At 37.4% G+C, this 18467-nt stretch overlaps 1 long non-coding RNA gene across 1 annotated transcript in view; it reads left to right on the forward strand.

The window, feature by feature from the left end:
* The window catches only part of LOC121095798, a 39117-nt gene extending 21417 nt beyond the window's left edge, over positions 1-17700 (forward strand). The window contains exons 2-3 of the long non-coding RNA XR_005830208.1: positions 15313-15389; positions 17648-17700. This is a non-coding gene — a long non-coding RNA (uncharacterized LOC121095798). The remainder of the gene's footprint in view (positions 1-15312; positions 15390-17647) is intronic.
* The last annotated feature ends 767 nt before the right edge of the window (positions 17701-18467 follow it).

The following is an 18467-nucleotide window of genomic DNA, read 5'->3' on the forward strand; positions in this document are numbered from 1 at the left end:
GGATATTTTTTTACAGATTGTAACAAAAGACAGTAATTTTTAGTGTTCAGGTGTTTGCAGTTCTTCATTCAATCTACATTTACAGAATGCTATGGAGTTTAGCTAAGGCATTTTTTTCCCATGTAATACTGTGGCACTGTCTTTCCTCCAGTGCCTGGGTCTGAATTAATTCCTCTTTCTAGGATAAGGCAAATTCACTCAGTCTAAAATTGTCTTCTTTTTTAATTAGGCCTGGAAGTGTTTTGCATGGTATTGTAGCACTTCTTTCCTCATTCTGTTACTGTTGTGCAAAGTGACATGCTGGGTCTGTGCTTGTATTTTGTAGTGTTTGCCTTTGGTTGGCACTGTGTCAACACAAAGCTTTAAAAACAATAAAATACTGACTTGGGGAGAGGGGAAAGGCTGAAAGATTGGCCATATATATCTCTTAATCTTAAAATTATAAGGGTAGTCTTACATACAGTTTATATTAGCACCTCTATCAGCATTGAACCACTGTCTCCCAGGATGTACGTCTTCCAGATTTCCTGAGTAGATGAAATGCTTGTCTTGAAGTATAACAATTGCTCCCTGTAGAGTCAGTGAGCTTTGCTTCCTCCTTGTCCTTCTTGAAATGTCCTGTGCTTTTGGCCCTTTAATTTGATGTGAGGAGTTCCTGCACTCAGGCAGAAAGGAGACAGATCATGGCAGGGGCTAGTCAGTGTTACGAGAAACATGTAATGAGCCATACAGCCTGCAGAATTCTGGAAAGGGTAAAGGGGAGACACTTAAAGATGGTTTTTTCAAAGTAGTCTCATTAGCCTGTGAACCAGGGTTAAGAGATAAGAGAATTTTTGATCATAGACTGGAACCTGTTCTTGTGTTTATTGGAAGCTTGTTTTTCTAAAGATTATAGAGTGTATTTTCAAGGAGTCTGATAGCTAAGCTGTAGTAACCTGCCCTGTCTTCATTTTCTATCATTACTGCTTGCAGGCTGTGAACTAAATCCCAGATGGTAGTTCCGTAAGACAGTAACTTGGAATATCTGAAGGTAACCAGAATTTATAGTGCATTTTGATTCCAGAATTCTCGCATAAGTAATCTTCTGAAATCAAATTTAAACCCCAGGTAGTGCATCAGAACTGGGTATGGGAGCCCATCGTCCCCAAAAGCTTTTCTCTCATGGCTGTTACAAGATTAAATACAAGGTAGTAAGGATATAGCTCCTGGGTAACAATTATACTTTCCTTATTAAAAGTACATTTTGAAACAAATTCTTTCATGGTCTTTATCACTATATAAGGACAGGGAATATAATTTTCTGAAATTTGTTAAATAATTGGAAAAGGCTTTTGTTCTGGAAAAGAGGAAGTGTGTGGGTATGCAGGAGTGGGAGGAAGAGGGAAGTAGTTCCTACCATAGTACAAACTATGTAGGAACAGAGCTATCAGCAAAGTGGAAAATAGGAATCAGCTTTGTTTCTAAGGAAAACAACTCCCAGGAGGAAGCATAAGTCCATATGTAATAGCATAATTGCTGATGTGCTGTTCAGCTTTGCTTCCCACAGCACAATGGAAGTTCAGTGTATTTTGTTTCTTAAAGTGGCACCCATGGAAATTACGGAAATTTTCATATATAACATTTAATACAGGGCATCTACTAATACAATGAGTCACCTGCTGCAGTGTGTATTTTCCTGTTTGTTTCATCTGCAGAGAAGCTGGGGAGCTGGCAGCAGAAGACATCTCTTACAATACGGACTGAAGGTGTATCATAGCATTCTTTTACCCACCCTCCTGCCCTAACACAGTCAGCTAAGCCCATGGACATGCCAGGCAGAGAATTATCAGTACTGAAGAATTTACAGACTCCATAGGCAAATTTCAATGTTTAACTAGCCTTACCTCAGTGCCTAGCTACCCATATCTAACCCATAGGTATAGACCTGTATTTGTCTTGTTTGTTGATTGTCCAGGTTATACGTGCTTAGAAAGGTTCCAGCACTTTGAAGTCTGGATCCCTTATTTCAGCGAGTTAAAAGGTGCTGATGCACTCATCTTGCCTACATTGAAGGGGCAGGAATAAATGTTCTGTCCTTGCAGAGCCTGGTGGGTGGCCATGTGATGAAACTGCCTCTTAACTTCCACCAAGGAACCTTAAGCAGCAGCAAGATGGAGGTGCTGGAGCCACATGTGACACATGGTCAAGGAAGCCAAGCTTTAACTGAACTAATCTTTTGCCCCTGTAAATACCCCAAATGTAGTATCTCAAATTAAAATAGTTGCATTGGCAAATATTTAAGGTTGTAGTTACGCTACAGCTTTTACTTGTAACAAATAAGAAGGCTAGGGTAACATGATGTATGATCTCTGTTTTATGCTGGTAGAATTTTTGTGTACATGAAGTTATACTGGCAGAATTGTTGCTGCTGTAATCTGTTCTGTGGATTATGTCTTCATTAGATAGGTATAATGCACATCACTGTCATGTTCACAATTGGAAAACTTTGGGGCTATCCCTGTTACAGCTGTAGCGTGAACAAAGGTCATTTCTGTATGAGGTACTAATATGTATTTACTTGTGTTGCTACAGCTTCACAGTGAATATTGAGACCCTCGAATACAGAGTAATGGAGAAATTTAATATCAGCACGGGATATTAGGGCTTTTGTTTTACAGCTCTCATCAGGAGGCTTCTTTCATGCTTGCTGTTAACAGGTTAATGTCGGAGGTGCAGCCGTGTAACAAATGTAAGCTGCACGCCCCCTAGCTGAAATAATTTTCAGAACCTAAGACAAAGGTTTCCAGGGGATTCCAATATACAGCTGGGGGGAATCCCATGTTCAGAGTTCCTTGTTTGTTGGTTTCAACTCAGCCAAGCGGTTACTCTAAGGATGGATACATTTGGATATCTGTATCTATGGATACATTTATGTTCATACACTGATCCTTTTAGAAAAGTATCTTGCATTAAAGAAGCAATCTTCATTTTTTGTTCCTTTTAATTAGATTGGTGCGGCATTTGGAAATATGAGGCTGTGTGTGTAGTTAGTTTGCGAAACGCATCTGAAAACTAGATTACAAAGCTGTAGATGTGTTCATATTTCAGAACCAAATTAAGTGATACTACAAGCTCAAGTGCCATTGAGCTCTGTGCTTTCTCTGGTGTCATAAATTGCACAGGCATTCTTGGAGCAGAACTCCACCATTTCTATTAGTACAACTGGCTGAATAAGCCAGTAGCATTGTTTTTATCTTCATCAAGCTGGACACTTCAGTATTGGGAAAGAAAAGAAGGAAAACCTCTTTCTATGTAGCTTAGATTTTGTTCTATTTTATACACACAATGGCATTGATTCTGCCCCTTCCTTGATCAGATTGCTTAGGGTAGGTCTGTCCACAAATTTCTCAGTCTGTCAACCCTGTATACATTCAGCAAAACTTTTAGCATATCTAGTTCATGAATGGTTCCTATTGCCCATATTCTCTCCCTCTCCATAAGCCTCATTTTAATTTCATGTTAGAATGAAATACATGGTCAGTTTGGAAAAAACAAACCCAAACATCAAAGCTGTACAAAGTTAAGCATATCAGGTGATTGCTACTGAGTTTTGGACAGGCTCTGCTGTGAGGGTTTCTACAGCCATTGAAAAAGTGACACTTAACAATCCTGTCACCTGTTTTTTAGCTAAGATGGCCACACAGCCCTTACTTTGCAATACTGATGTCACTGTTTACATATTGTAAAACAGAGTGTTCAAGGACGAAATAGTATCACCACACTTGGATTAGCCCGCTAGTTGCAAAAAATCAGGCTATTGAAGATTAGAGACTATCTTTCCTGACATTATCAAATCAGGTTTTGTTGTTTTAGTGCTTTCTGTGCATGTGAGAGTACATGAAAAGGTGGACTGCCACCACTAACTGTCTCTATAATATAATCTTATATTTTTCCAGGCAGAATTCACAGAGCTGAGCAGGAGTAGGTGATAATACACTACATAAAATGCTGTCTTCAAGATTATAAAAAGCATAACAGAAGTATGCCCCAAATGCTAAGCAACAGCAGTTGTGAGAAAATAAACTGACAAAGGTTCAGCACTTATATCCCCTCCGATTAGCACTGAGCAAATCATGGTCTCCTTTGTATTTCAAAAAGCAAAAATTATTCTTTTAAGCATCTTGTAAAACAACATCATCTTGGCATTCTGTAAAATACGTAAAACCAGCAAAGGACCACAACGTCTGTGTTCCTTTGTGGATCACTGTTATGTTCAGAGAGCTCCTTGTAAAATGGAAGCAGTGTAGAAAACTTTGCCTGAAATCTCTTTTTATCATGGCTGCAACTGCAGCCAGCAGGCTAGTCTGAAAGCTGATGGGTTGTCTGTTAAAGGCCCATGGCCTTTTTTGCACCTTTAGAGGAACCAAAACCAGGAGGCACACATTGTAGAGTATCTGAAAGTACAGTATAGTAGCTCATTTCCAACCACAGGTACCTAACAATTTAGTGGTTTAAAGATGTGTTTGCAATAAGTACAGACCTTTTTTTACAAATATAAACAAGACCAAAATGTCCTGTAAAATTACTTGAAACTTACTTTTGTACAGTTGTTCATGAAATATGATCAGAATATAGTCTATTGATAAGACTACAATGAGAAGTTACAGCAATCATCCTAAAAAATTCCCTCCACTTTCTCAGAGGTTTTTTTCTGTATTAATTTTTTTAATTGTAATTTGAAAAAGGAAAAAATTACATTTCTCTCTCCTCTGTCTCAATTTCTTTCACTGATTTGGAATCACACTGAAAATTAGACTGCTAAATAGTAAGGAGTTAGTACATTCATCAGGCCTCCACTTCTTGCTTCATACTTTGAAGCAGTCATCTAAGGTATGCTGCATATGAAAATCAAAACCAACTACACTGGTATTTGCACTTTTTCTGTAAACAAAGACGTGATGGTTGCAGATATATTTCAGCTAAGAAACTTATTTGCAGCTAAAACACTTGAGAGGATTAGTCCTGAAAAATCAAGAAAAAGATTTTAGACTTTAGCTTGCCTTTGTTAGTCTTCCAAGTCTTGTATATGCCAAACTGCAGCTGTTGTTATCAGACCTTAAAGAACTACCTACCTATGCTAAAATTAAACAAAGATGACACAAACTCTGAATTGCTATGTTAATATTTCTGAACCATTATTAACTAATAACACTACCACCTACTTAATAGTTACTGAGTCCCAAATTTGATACAATTGCTACTTTATGTCAATGTAACAAACCGTAATAAAGGAACAGAGAAAATTAAAATTTGAGCTATATTAGTTTAGTATGTGTTGCAATCTTTTTAAATAATTCTTCCATATTACTTCCATGTTCACCTAAATAGATAACTATAACCATGAAAGCTCAGTGAAAGAGATGGATTCTATGCTTAGATACCTAAAGTCATGCCAGCATTTGGGGAGTGCATAGTACCAAGTCAGGATTTTGGCTTATCCCTGAAATTGGCACTTTTACAACAAAGACCTGCATTTGGATCCCGGTTCTTCAAAAAAATCTAGTTCTAGACCCTTCTGTAACAAAATATCAAAATTATGTCCTTCTATTATGGGAAATAAAGAATGGTCCTGTTACAAACAGGTGGGTTATCTAATACTCATTAGTGCCTCGATGATATTTTGTTGCTATTAGAGTATCAGGAGGAAGAGCTGTTTGTTGTCTGTCCATAGTGCTATAGTAGTTAATTCTCTATAGATCCTCATTAGAATGGAAAATTACACCCATGAAATTTACAGGATCCTGTGAGGTTCCTCTCTTCTCTCTGATCTGTATGAAAGTCTCAGTTTCAAGGAGCAGAAGCACCCATTTCCTTTTCCCTGTTTTCAAAATACATGTTCCACAGTTTAGGTGAAGGACATAGGCATTACAAGGGAAGCATCATATGGCGGGTAACTTAGTCATTACATTTTTAACCATGGTGGAATTTTTTTGCACTATACAGCCATGCTTAATGTTGTGCTGGCTGCTAATTTTAGGAACTAAGTTCTCTAAGCGCTACACTTTACTGTCTTGCTTTACTTTGCACATACGTATATAAAAATATAACTGACCTCAGGATCTAAATACGTTAATTAATATTCACTAACAGCTTGGAACCATGTTGATAAAAGTACACTTTGTTCATTTGTGCTTTTGGGGTTTTTTGGGAGTTTTGGGGTTTGTTTTGGTGTGTTTTGTGTGGTTTTTTTTTTTTAACCATGTAGCTGTTACAGGAGAAAGAAACAAGGCCAAGAATCAGTTACTGTTAGAAGTATTGGCATGTGATTTTATGAAGGGTCACAGGTGTTAGGGCCTTTCTTTCCTTCTGCTGTTTTGTGAAAAGGGAAAGAAAAATCATAAAAAATTAGAAAATCTTGAAAATTGAAAGTCATTACTCATAGGGTTTCACATTATTTTCCTTCAGAGAGCAAGAAAATTTGCCCTGATTTTTTACTACTGACATACTATACCATACCATGAATCTACAGGTATTAAAATTCTGTGCAAACCGAACTCAACTCTGCAAATGTGAACAGTGGTTGCATGGTGGTAGAAGCAAGGTTAAATGTTAAGCAGAGTCCTCTGTGCTACAGTCTGTCCTCTAATGGAGCAACTTGTTTAGTTTCAAGTATGGGCTGAAGAAGAAAGGATGTGTGCGGAGGTGTCTCAGAGCACAGATTTAAATGAGAGTTCTGTGTGTATAAGGCAGCTGCTCTTCGGCTATTTTTCTGTAATCAAACTTTACCACAGTGGTAAACCACAGAATCGTATTTCCATGGTGCATCTCTTGGCTCTCCCTCTCACTCTAGTGGTCTATATTGCTAATGGGAAATACAGGTCATGCAAAGAAGTTTCCATAGATTTGAAGAAAGTTCCCTTGCTTGACCAAGAGTGTGAATGGCTGATAACATGCCAATGTTAGGTCAGACCTATGCAGGCCAAATTCCATCTGTATGTGCAACATCACTAAAGCCGATGGAGGTGGTCCTATTTGCATAGTGCATGCAAAAGTTTGAGACTCCACAGCTCCTGGCTATCATTCTGCTCCTTGCACTGAAGTTACCACTCCTGAGGCAAAGCTAGCAGAACAAGATACGTGAGTTTGTATCTCTGCTTATAGGCTTTCCAGCCTGATAGTTTAATGCAAACTCAGTTTCATTGTTCATGTAAATTAAGATGTCAGGTTTGGAGTGACTAGGGAGAGGTGTCTCTCCCTGCTTAAAGGGATATCCTTTTCCAGAGACAGGTAACTGTTAAGGGCAGCAGCACCGATTTGCACTAACAAGCTTGCCAAGCCTTCTTTGTCCAAGCTTTAAGTTTGAATTTTGCTCTTTCAGTATTAATGGATCTTCTACACATCTCAAAATTAACAAGAGCAAATAATAGTTTTGCACTATTCTTAAGGAACAGTTTTTTAGGAACTCCCTGGCTTTTGATGATTACTGGGATACCTGACCTTGGATTTGTATCTGCATCTATTAGAAATTTGACTGTCTGTAATTGCCACTTTAAATGATAGTCAGGTCATCATATCTTGTATATTTAGCAAGTCTAGGTTTTTGGAAGCTGCTTGAGATTTGACCTTGTATAAATGCTTTCTAAATTACTGAGAATTGTTTCACAAATCTAATTAGCATGTGGTAAAATCATTTCAACTCGCCTCATTTGACACCAGTTCATTAAAGTAATCCATGAATTTCTGTCTATTGTTACATATTACTGACTGTCGTTTTATATGAAGAAAATTTCAAAAAGAGAATCACCCTGAACAGAAATTATAAACCAGTGTGTCATACTTGCAGTGTTTTGGCCAGCAAATTGTCATGTGTCTCTTCGGAATAAAAGTAAGCCATGCTCTGGAGGGAGAAAGAGAAAAAATAATATCTGTGCTATGCTTGTAGGAGATGCCATTTAATCAGCCAGACCAGTTAATAACTCTTGCTGCCTTTTTTATTTGTCAAGGGCTCAATATTTTTTCAATATGAGGTCTGCTTCAGTGTGCTTTAAATGGCAGTTTATAATTAATGGTACTTGAGTGTGTCTCATTTCAAAAATTCATACAACATTCTTGGTTACAATTTATACATGATATTAAAGTATAATTAACGTTCAGCTTTACAAGATATATGCAAACAGATATGCAAATTTGGAAATAAATATGCAAACATATAAAATGTTGTTGAATTAAGTAGTCCTTAACATTTTTAATGAAATCAATATTTTATTCATATTTTGCATACAATTTTGAGTAGTGATTTGGTAGTTCTCAGACTTTTGTGGTCCATGTCTGCAGATTTATTCTTTTAAGGCTTATCTTGCCTTCCAGTCTCCTGAACCTTATACTTACTGTATGGAAAACAAGACCTAATGCAAACCCCTCTAATTTATTTGGATTCTTTTCAATTATGCTGTATAGATATTTGTGATAGTAAACTTAGCATGTTATTGAAATGACTGAAAATATTCCTTATAAAATTTTTCATATGGAATCACGTTAAAGAGCTGTCTAGTCCAGTATCCTATTTCTAAGAGTAGCAACCCCCCCTCCCAAAAAGCCCACCTAGAAAAAAATACAAAAATATTAATCAAATATACACCTATATGCTTTTCTAGCCTACAGCCACTTGTGAGTCAAGAATTGCTTATTGGAGGTTTCTACGCAGTTAGTTACCCTCCATGGAATTCTTACGTGTGTGTATATATATATATATATACAGAAAAAATAAATTTATTCAGTCCCTGACCATGTTGGTAGCTCACTAGTTTACCAGTGTCATTCTAGTGTTAGAGATCCCAAACGGTGTAACGAGTGATGAGTCTCTATTCCCTTCCCTCAATCTGCCGATTTTGCTGTTAGTACAGTCCAGGATGATGTGGGCTATCTTCACTGCCAGACATACTGCTAGCTCACTGCTGCAGGCAAGGACGTTGCCTCCACCTGCCTCAACTGCAGGGAGAGGACCCTGGCAATCCCTGCAGCCCCAGTCCTGGAGAACTGCATCTTCCCTCTGGTGCTCATCTGAGTTAAGACCTCTGATGTGCTAGGGGTGCTTGCTCCAGTCGCTGCGGTTGTCCATATGGAAATCAGTCCATTTCTTCCTACCCTGTGACAGTGATAGCTTTTTGAATATTCTGTCTTTCCCTGTCCTCAACATTACCCCCAAACATGTGACTCAGTGGCCTGGTATTTTTTTTCTCTGGATGCAGGAGGCTATTTTCACTGGTGCTGGCAGCTCTCACTTGTATAATCTTATCAGTAAATTTGCTATATGATTCCTGTCCCTGAATGCTTGCTATTTGTCAGCTTTGGCTGGCCACAGACTTGATCCCTACCAAGAAAATGTTATCTCAGAAGGACATTTAGTTAAGATACCCAGACAGTCAAGATATAAAGATGTATAGAATTTTGTATTTAACTGATAAGAGAGAAAATCCTCAGAGATCCTGAGAGAAAATCAGGGTTCTGGCTGTAGTTGCTAGTAAATAACTAGGTATTAGTATTGGGAGACTGATAGGTGCTTCACTGTTATAACAGATATATATGTTGTGATAATGTAGCAATAGATTGAACTAGGAGGTCAAATAATACTGGTACTTAAACTACACCCTTTATAGTGTAATTATGTAACGCATGTTCAAGGGAGACACACTGTTGAAGGGTTTGGTGTTATAAAGGGCAAAGGCTGAAGCAGCAGGCAGTGTATAGAGGCAGGTTTCCATTCTGTCTTCATTGCCATCCAAAGCATGCTTTACGTTTGCACATTTCTGAACTGAATGTTACAGAATTTCTGCAACTGAAGAAATTGCTGAAACTAGCAGTTTCTTCAGGTACTTAGCTAGCAAAGCCCTCTCCATCTAGATTCTGGTGTTAGGCAGGATGGCTTGGACAAGCATTGACTTGAACTGAAGGAATTTGAATACCTGAGCATACAAATGTAGTGTGGATGTGTGGCGAAGAAAATTGCATTCAAGTCACAATGCATCATAGAAGGCAGGAGGTGTACCACCAATGTTAAGCTTTACAACTCTTCAGCTACTACAGAACCCACAAGATGGCTGTCAGCCAAAGAGTAAATGTGGTTTCCTATCCTTGGTTTGCAAGATTACTAATCAATATTGCACATCTAGGCATTAAGTAATTTAGGGTTACTACATGAACTTCTTACCTAGAGCCGTGCTGAAGTCTGTTGTTGATTATTTAAGGCTTGCTCATCTTAATAAGGTTTGTAGGATTGGTCCCTTACATTTTTTCAATAAAACCTAGAGTATGTTTCAATCGGTGCACAAGTAATCAAAATTGTAATTACATCTCTAAAGAAATATCATTTAAAAATAGACATATGAATGCTGTTTTGATCATTGCAAACTGCTATTTGTGGTGCAGTGTTTTGGTTAAGAGATGTAGAAAGATTTATCTGCCCTTGCAGGTGCATATTCAAAATGCTATTTCAGGGCAAGTAGTGCTATAGTATTTTTCTGTGATTTATTTATTTATTTATTTATTACTACAGGTATAGTGAGTGAAAACATACAGCTGCTTCCCTGTACATCTGTGGTAGTTTCAATGTTTTTAGCATATAATTGATTGAAACAAGTAAGACCTAATGTACCTAGCAAAACAGTGTTCAGAGCTGTGCAACACCCTCTGCCTTCATACCAAATAACCTTGGTCTTTAAAAGACTATGTGTGAGCAGTTGCTCTGTTCTGTATGCTTTTTATTTTCCCAACATATTTCAGGGCTGGTTTCTTACAACATTTTGTTTCTGTGGCTGGATTTCATTTCAGCCAATTGCCCAATCTTCATTCTATTGTAATTGGTTTTTGAATTGTCTCAAATTCTCCAATGGATTTATGACAATCTGAAAATTAACAATGGCCCCTTAATTGCGCAGGGCTATGTGATTCACAGAGTCCTTACTCGACTGGTATTTCTTTTCCTCTCACTTCCAGCCAGGCAATCCTGTGTGCTTTTTAAACCAATGTAGAGGCAGTAAAATGTGTATACATTGAAACTTTTTCTTCCTGGCACTCCATCACTTGGAAAGCAATCTAAGGCTTTTCTATAGGCTGATGTATTGGCAGTAACTTACAAAACCCCAAAAATATGGAAACATGATTTTTGATTATGCTATAAATTGGGATTATTTCCTTCAGGCAGGCTGAAGGACATGCCAGCTGGACTTTATATTTTGGCTGTTAGAAAGCTTTAGGAGCCAAAATTATAATTAGCTCACTCATATTGAAATATGTTCTCCCTAGCTGTATTTTTTTTTCTTTTTGCTAGAGCCTGATACAGTTCCTGAAAGATGCAGTTCCCCTCAGCACAGGAAATATGCATCATACTGTTGGTATTAACCAACCACCTGTGCAGTGGCTGTTGCAGGGCTTGCACAAGTAGGCAATACATCTGCTACCTGGCATGTTAAGGGTCTGTGTCTGTGCTGCAGGGACTGGTGCAGGGGGCACTGGCTCTTTGACTCCTCAGCACATCTAACTGCAAGGATCTACGCTCCAGGCTGATGGGGCATGAATTGCTCAAACTGCAGGAAATGCTTCTAAACACCGTATCTGAAGAAAAGCAGGGGCAGTTCAACAAACCATCAGTGCAAGCAAGTTGCTTGTATTTCAGCAGCACCTACTTTTGTGTGTCATAAAGTGGTACCTGAGGTCCAGTTGAGATGCAGATGGCACATATACAAAGTAACTACTGCACACTGTAATTAAGTGGTGGGAGTGAAGGACTGGTAGGGCATGCTGAAAGGAACTTTATCAAGGGACTTTGACAGGAAACATGGACTACAGCACAGGATGCAAAAGTCTGCCAGACATCCTGAGTGCTTATTGGGGTGACTAAGATCTCACTAAGATAGTTGAGTGGGCCAGTGAGAGTAAAGCTAGTCTGGAAATGTTTTCATTCATGCCCCTCTGTCACTCTTATGATTTTGACATAGGTGTGCCTGCCCACTGGAAGAACTGGTCTGTACCTTCCGTAGCTCACCAGGGTTGAGAATAGGGAATGAAGGATACTGAGACAGAGTCAAGTAGTGACCCCTTCAGATTTCATAACAAGTCAGACACAGCACTGCAAACAGAATCCAGATTCTTCTGTTTTGCAGTTCAGCACCATCCAACAATTCATTCAAACTTGAGTTGAAAAATTAACTAACCTTTTTCCCCCACTGTCTGAACTATATATTTCCAAGATGGATGTTTCATTATATTAGAAATGGTAAAATGCTTTCACTGAATAGTTCTTACATTCAGTGTTTGGATGATTCCTTTTATTTGTATTTGATTTTTCTATCTATGTTGTGGCTGCTCACCAGTTAAACCACCGTGAACTCATTTTTTTAAATCTGTTTTGGATATTCACTTGATTACTATGATGATTACATACTTGAATATTTTGAATCCTTTTTTTTTTTTTTTTTTTTTTTTTTTGTATAAAAGACTCTTCTGACTCTCTATTTTACTACTTTCTTCCCAAAGGAATATAAAACTTCCTTTAGAAACATCACTTAGTCTAGGTGAGAGACTGAGATGAAGTTTCTGCCACTGGGGAAAAACGAAAAGGGAATATTCAAAGTACAAGATGTTATGTCCGTCTGAGAGCTGTGCACCATTTGCAGCTGTGGATTTAATTAGCTGGCTCTTCCAGATGAAGGGCCCAGGCAAAGGCAGCCGTCTCTGTTGCTTTGGCATTGCACGGCACGTGTTGACATTGCAGCAGGGGGCTCCAGAGCGGCAGAGAGATTTCACCAAACATCAGCCAGTCACCCCATAGAACTGAAAGGCATTTTAGAGTACTAAATAGATTCATTTTATTTATTTCAATGTAAAACCCTGTAACAAACACATGGAGGATAACCTTCTTGCAACTGCAAATAAATTTGGGTATTTTGGTAGACAAAAAGGATAAATTCAAAGCTAGAGTAGAAGAAAGATCTAAAAATGGGCCAATGACCTTGAAGTTTCAAGGCAAGCTCTAGGAGGCTGATAGTAATCCAGCAAGTTTTTTTTCCTGGATATAAGACCTGATGCAAGCTTCTCTCCTTAGAATGTTCTTTGTTTTTCAACTGTTGAAAGATTAGAAAAAAAATTAGGCTTATAATCTTAAGTTGAAAATTTTCTTACTAATAACAGTAATGTTCCAAGGGAAAGTTTAATGCAGGTTTTACTTCTTAAGTAACAGACATCCTGTATTTTAGTATTGCTTAGATCCTTGAATTCATGCTGATCTTAGTTACCATCTCTAAGTCTGCTTTTTTCATGTAAGAAGAATGAATAATCTAGAGTACGGTACTACCAGATCATACTGAATAACTAAACAGAGCAAAATGTTTAGAACTCCAGAAAGTAAGCATAAAGTTTTATTACTTGAAAATTACTATAGTTTCCATGGTGAAAATCTAGAAGGATTGTAATACAGGTTGTAATATTTATAAAGCGTTTTCTTTTGAAAGGCCTTTTTTTGTGTTTTGAAATCAATTAAATATAAATGATGGGAAGGTGGTAACAAATATGAATGGGGAAAAAACTAGAAACCTTCACTGCCTGAAAAAAGAGGAATACTCAGGCTTTCATGCTTCATGTTCTGGGAAGTACTAGTAGCTGAACTGTAAAATATTAATTTTCCTCTAATTTATAGAGTTACATACTTGCAAAGGTATATTTTTCTTTCTTTTTAAAGCTGGATGTGTATTATGAAAGGAGTTGGTTTCCTCACTTTTTATTGTCTTATGTCTTCATAACTTCATTAAACTTTTTTTAGAACTAACTTTTCATGAAAATACATGATACTACAGTAATTCTTTTGGTTGTTCATATTTTGATAGGACTGTGTGTTGCCAAAGTAATTCTGATTATGCTTTCAAAAATCTCCACTAAGCAAAATGAGTTCGTAGCAAATATCTGTATATTTTTTTTGGATGGGTGGGGAAGAAGGTTGAGAAAAGAAAAAAAGTTTGTATGTGCTTCAGACCTGATTCTAGCACGTTTGTTTAGTAAAACAGTACTGATAAGCACTGTTTTGCTGTGTCCCTAGTGATTTGCTGCAGAATAGCAAATATAAACAAAGGTCAGTAATCCCACCAATTTAAGTGCAGTGCTATGTATTTGTCTTGTTTGATTCTTATCTCTTGTTTTTTTATATGTAAACCAAAGTGTAAAAAGGAAATAGATGTTTTGCTAAGGCTATTTAATCTGAAGTGAGTTTTGCTTTGAAATTAGTTTTGCTTTTTGAAATTTGACTGCTTTGCTGCCTTTGCCTAGGAAGCCTGTAGTCCAAGGCTACTCTGCCAGCTCAGGATAACTCTATTGTAGCAGTTAACAAGCATTTTTTGATGCATGGACTTCTTGACAATAGACTTCTTTTAGTTACCTATTGTGGACCTAGGGGCTCCATGGGCCTCAAAGTAAAAAGCACTGTGCTATTCCAATATTTCAGCCAGATCATCTGCAAACTCTCACTGGCAGTGACCATGTCATAGGAGCCAGTACAGAGTCTGTTGTGCTTCCCTCAAATATAGGTGGCTAACCATAAGCAGTTACCTAAAATAGCTGTATGTGTATACAGTGAAAAAGAAGCTATAACTTTGTGTGTGTATGAGAAAGTAATGCAAGGGTGAAAACTGTGACACAATAAGGGTAAAATTTCATGCCTGTACAGAAGTTTGCTGTATCATTTGATGGCTTTAATACAGAGAAGTGGCTGTGTGGAATAACAAACTAATTCCTCTAAACTTGCCATTGAATAAAGAATCCTCAAAACCAAAAAAAATAAGACACACGAATAAATGAATAAGCAATGAGCTGTCAGCTGAAAAGAAGCAATGAAAAACTAGAAAGAGAGAGAAAAATGTAGAGGATTAGATGCCAAAAAAAAGGTGCCAAAAAAATCCAGGGTCTGTCAGATTGGTAGGAGCAATGATCCCTAGTTCCTCATTAGTTGCATATACAGTGCATGTTGCCAGAATCCTTTGGTCCTACATTAATTTACAAAGTATTTTGATAAACAATTTATTGTTTCCACAAGAAGTGCCAGTGGAGACAGGTAAGGGAGGAAGCCGTATACAGGAGCAGTCATGGAATAAATGCACAAAATGCAGCCAGGGGTTCTAAAAGTTTACTGAAATATGAATCTTGTCTAATGCAGTGATCAAACCAACAATCATTATTCCTCCTAGGTCTTCTACAGATCCCCAAAGAACATAATTTTCTAAATCCAGCAATAATTTATATGTGATAGTAATATTATAGAAGCACTAAATGTACTTAATTGTTTTTATACAGTGCAAGTGATATTGAGGAGAAACCATGCAATTATCCAGCTGTACTTACATCATTAGGGAGTTCCTTCTGGTTCACAGGTAAGTCAGATAAATACTTTGGCTTTCAGTTTATGGGTATAGAGCCTGTGGTCACCAGTTAGTATTTGGCATACAGCTGCCTATTTTATCCATTTTTATGCACTAATTTCCTTGATGTAGGGATTTGGGGACAGGGAAATAATTTTATAAATTAGAAGCAAAAAAATAATAAATCTGTTTGGTCTACTTCATTCTGGATAGCCATTGCATAAAACCTGTGAAAAACATATTGCTCTGGGTTTATCCCTGCTGCAGTTCCATTGATTACAGTGGAGTTAAATCAAAGATGAATCTGTCTGCTGCTCAATTTAAATCTAATGATTGGTTAAAAAGTCGGGGGGAGAGCCCTGTCTAAATCCAGCACTGTTTTATCCTTGTGTCAGCATTTAATTCCATTTGCATATAAGCCTATTTCTCTTCTCTAAATTTAATTTGTTAGAGCTTGGCCCTCAGCAACAACAAAGTAATTGCATGCAGTATTGGGCAATGGTGCCAATACAACATGTGCTATAAAAATGTCTCACACAAATTTATAAAATGTAGTTGTTAGTGACATTCTGCTTGGTAACAGCAGTATCTAGATATCTGAAAAAGACCCCCAAACATACCTCATGGACATATGACATCTAATAATACACATATGAAGAAACCTTTTTTTTAATATCACCTATTAATTGTGGCCATTTCACCAAAGGAAATGAGGTATCCATGCCTTATATGACCAATAGGAATAATCCTAAAGTTTCATTGAGACAACATAAAACTATCTGAGGCTTAGTTCTTAAGCTGCCCTAGGTATCATCTGTGACTTTGCACAAGGTAGTTTTGCTGCATGACTTAGCAGGCTTGTTTTAAACTGGAGAGGAGTGGTTGGCATTGTCGCATACTTTGTTTAGCTGCTATGCTCCGCTGCAGTACTATTTAATATGTTGTCATATCACTTAGCCTCAAAATACTCAGCCCAATCCTCATTTAGATATTTCACTTGGCAGTTTTATGATGAAAAGATTTTTCTTGGTGAACTTGACCTCATTGACAGTCATTCCAATTCAGTTGTTCTTCCAAGGAACATTCTACTTGCCTCAAGTTTATAGGATCCTTTATTCTCATTTTCCCTATTCTGAATATTTGATTGCACCCAAAGGGAAAACCCCCAAATCAAAACATTTCTTAGGATTTGAGTATTAGCTTTTTCCACATGTATTCTGATGCATTAAAACTAATCATGGTAATGGATTCTTATGTCTTATGACTTTTGCATGACTTCATTATCTATTGAGAAAAGGTCATTTCAATTTCACCATTTGTGGAGAGAAGGTACTGATGACAAGAGGTAAAGATACTGGCCTGGGGCACTGTGCAATATTGGGCAGATAACAGAGCCTGGAAGAGCAGCCAGATTTTCTGAATTAGAGCTACGTGCTGCATGCCTAGGGCTGTGCTAATATATACCATATAAGCTCATGGAGAGTGGAAAATAAACACACATCTTCCCACTTCCCGATGTCTATACTTAGATAAATCAGGTTGCTTCCTAACATACCAGATCTTTTTGATACATATTGTTCTTCCTGTGGACAGGAAAGCCCACTATTACCCTTGTTACTTACTCCCATTACCTCTTGATGCACTTGCAGCCTATCCTCAGTAGGATTAGAAGGCACTCAGGACCTTTCAGGAGGCACTTACCACTTTAGAGGATTAGGATAAGCCTGCCTTTGATGTTTTTGTGATCACACCCATCTGTCATAATTGAACATGAAGAATTAGGCTTTATTTTTGTTTAATGTTCTAGTTACGTTTAACAGGTCAAATATAAAAATATATTAAATTATTTTTTTCTAAATTTGCCTGCTTTTCTTTAAAAAAATCAGTGGTGATATGTTGGTTTTTTAAGACATATGTTAATGTTTGAAAAGTCAAAAAAACCCCACTGGTCTCAGAATCAGCAGAAAGGTGGTTTCACCTGATTTGAAATTTTAACAATTGTACACCATTTCACGCTCTTTCCTCTTCTTCCATCCATATATTCATTACAAATGTCAGATAAGGCTAATCCTTCATGTGACATTACTACAGATGGTTACATAGGCAACTTAAACCAGATGCTGATAGTCTGGATAATCTGGATAAAAGCTGGTAACCTAAACCAAATCCATTTTGTGTATTACTCATGCTAACAGTGATGTGTATAAAATCTTTATTTCTCTTTAACAGTTTACATAACTCTGTTGCTTTCCTTTTTTTATACTTTCAAGGTTTTTATTTTGGAGAGGGTTCTTCTACATCTCCCACTGTCATTCTACCTCAGGTAAATCATGCATGTATGTATGTACATAAACAAGATTTGGGGAGGGGAGAGACACTTTCTAGATAAGGATGAATACTAAGTTTATCTTTTGTTTTAAAATTCCCATTGTATTGAAAATTGGCACTTTTCAACAGGCACACCTGAAAAGTAACTTTGATTTCTTTCATGTGAAGAGGTTTAATTGAAGTATTAGCAGGAAAAAAAATAACTCCATTCTTTACTTTCAAAGAGTCTTCGAAGTTCAGTGGTTAGGATGGGAACTGATAGGAGTGCTTTCTGCTGAGTGGCCTAGACCTCTGACCAGATTTGAGTGTTTGGAACCCATTTTTCTGTCTGCTCAGGAATTGAAGTATCCCAACTTAAATGGGATTTACTCTGAATATTATGTATACCTTTATTTGGAAGACTTTCTTTCATTTAGTAATGGTGTTTGTATTCTGAATTGAGGGATTCACAAAGACTAGTTAGTCCAAGAAGAACTCTGTGTGTGTTAAGCAGCCTGTTATTACATGAGAAATTTTGTGTCATAAACATGCTTAAGTACAGAAATGTAGACCACTCAGAATATGTGCCATATTATGTCATATTTATTCTACTGGTACATACATATTCCCCTGAAACAGAAGGACTCCAAGATATAATAGATTTAACTGAAGAATGCTCTAGCTGTTTATATCTGAGAATGGGAGGCTGCAAGTTTAAACTAATCAAAGTAGTGAAATGTGGTTCTGACAGGGGCAAAAATATGACAGTTGGAGGCTGGGATC

The sequence above is a fragment of the Falco naumanni genome, chromosome 11, assembly GCF_017639655.2.
Source record: "Falco naumanni isolate bFalNau1 chromosome 11, bFalNau1.pat, whole genome shotgun sequence".
Lineage (NCBI taxonomy): Eukaryota > Metazoa > Chordata > Aves > Falconiformes > Falconidae > Falco > Falco naumanni.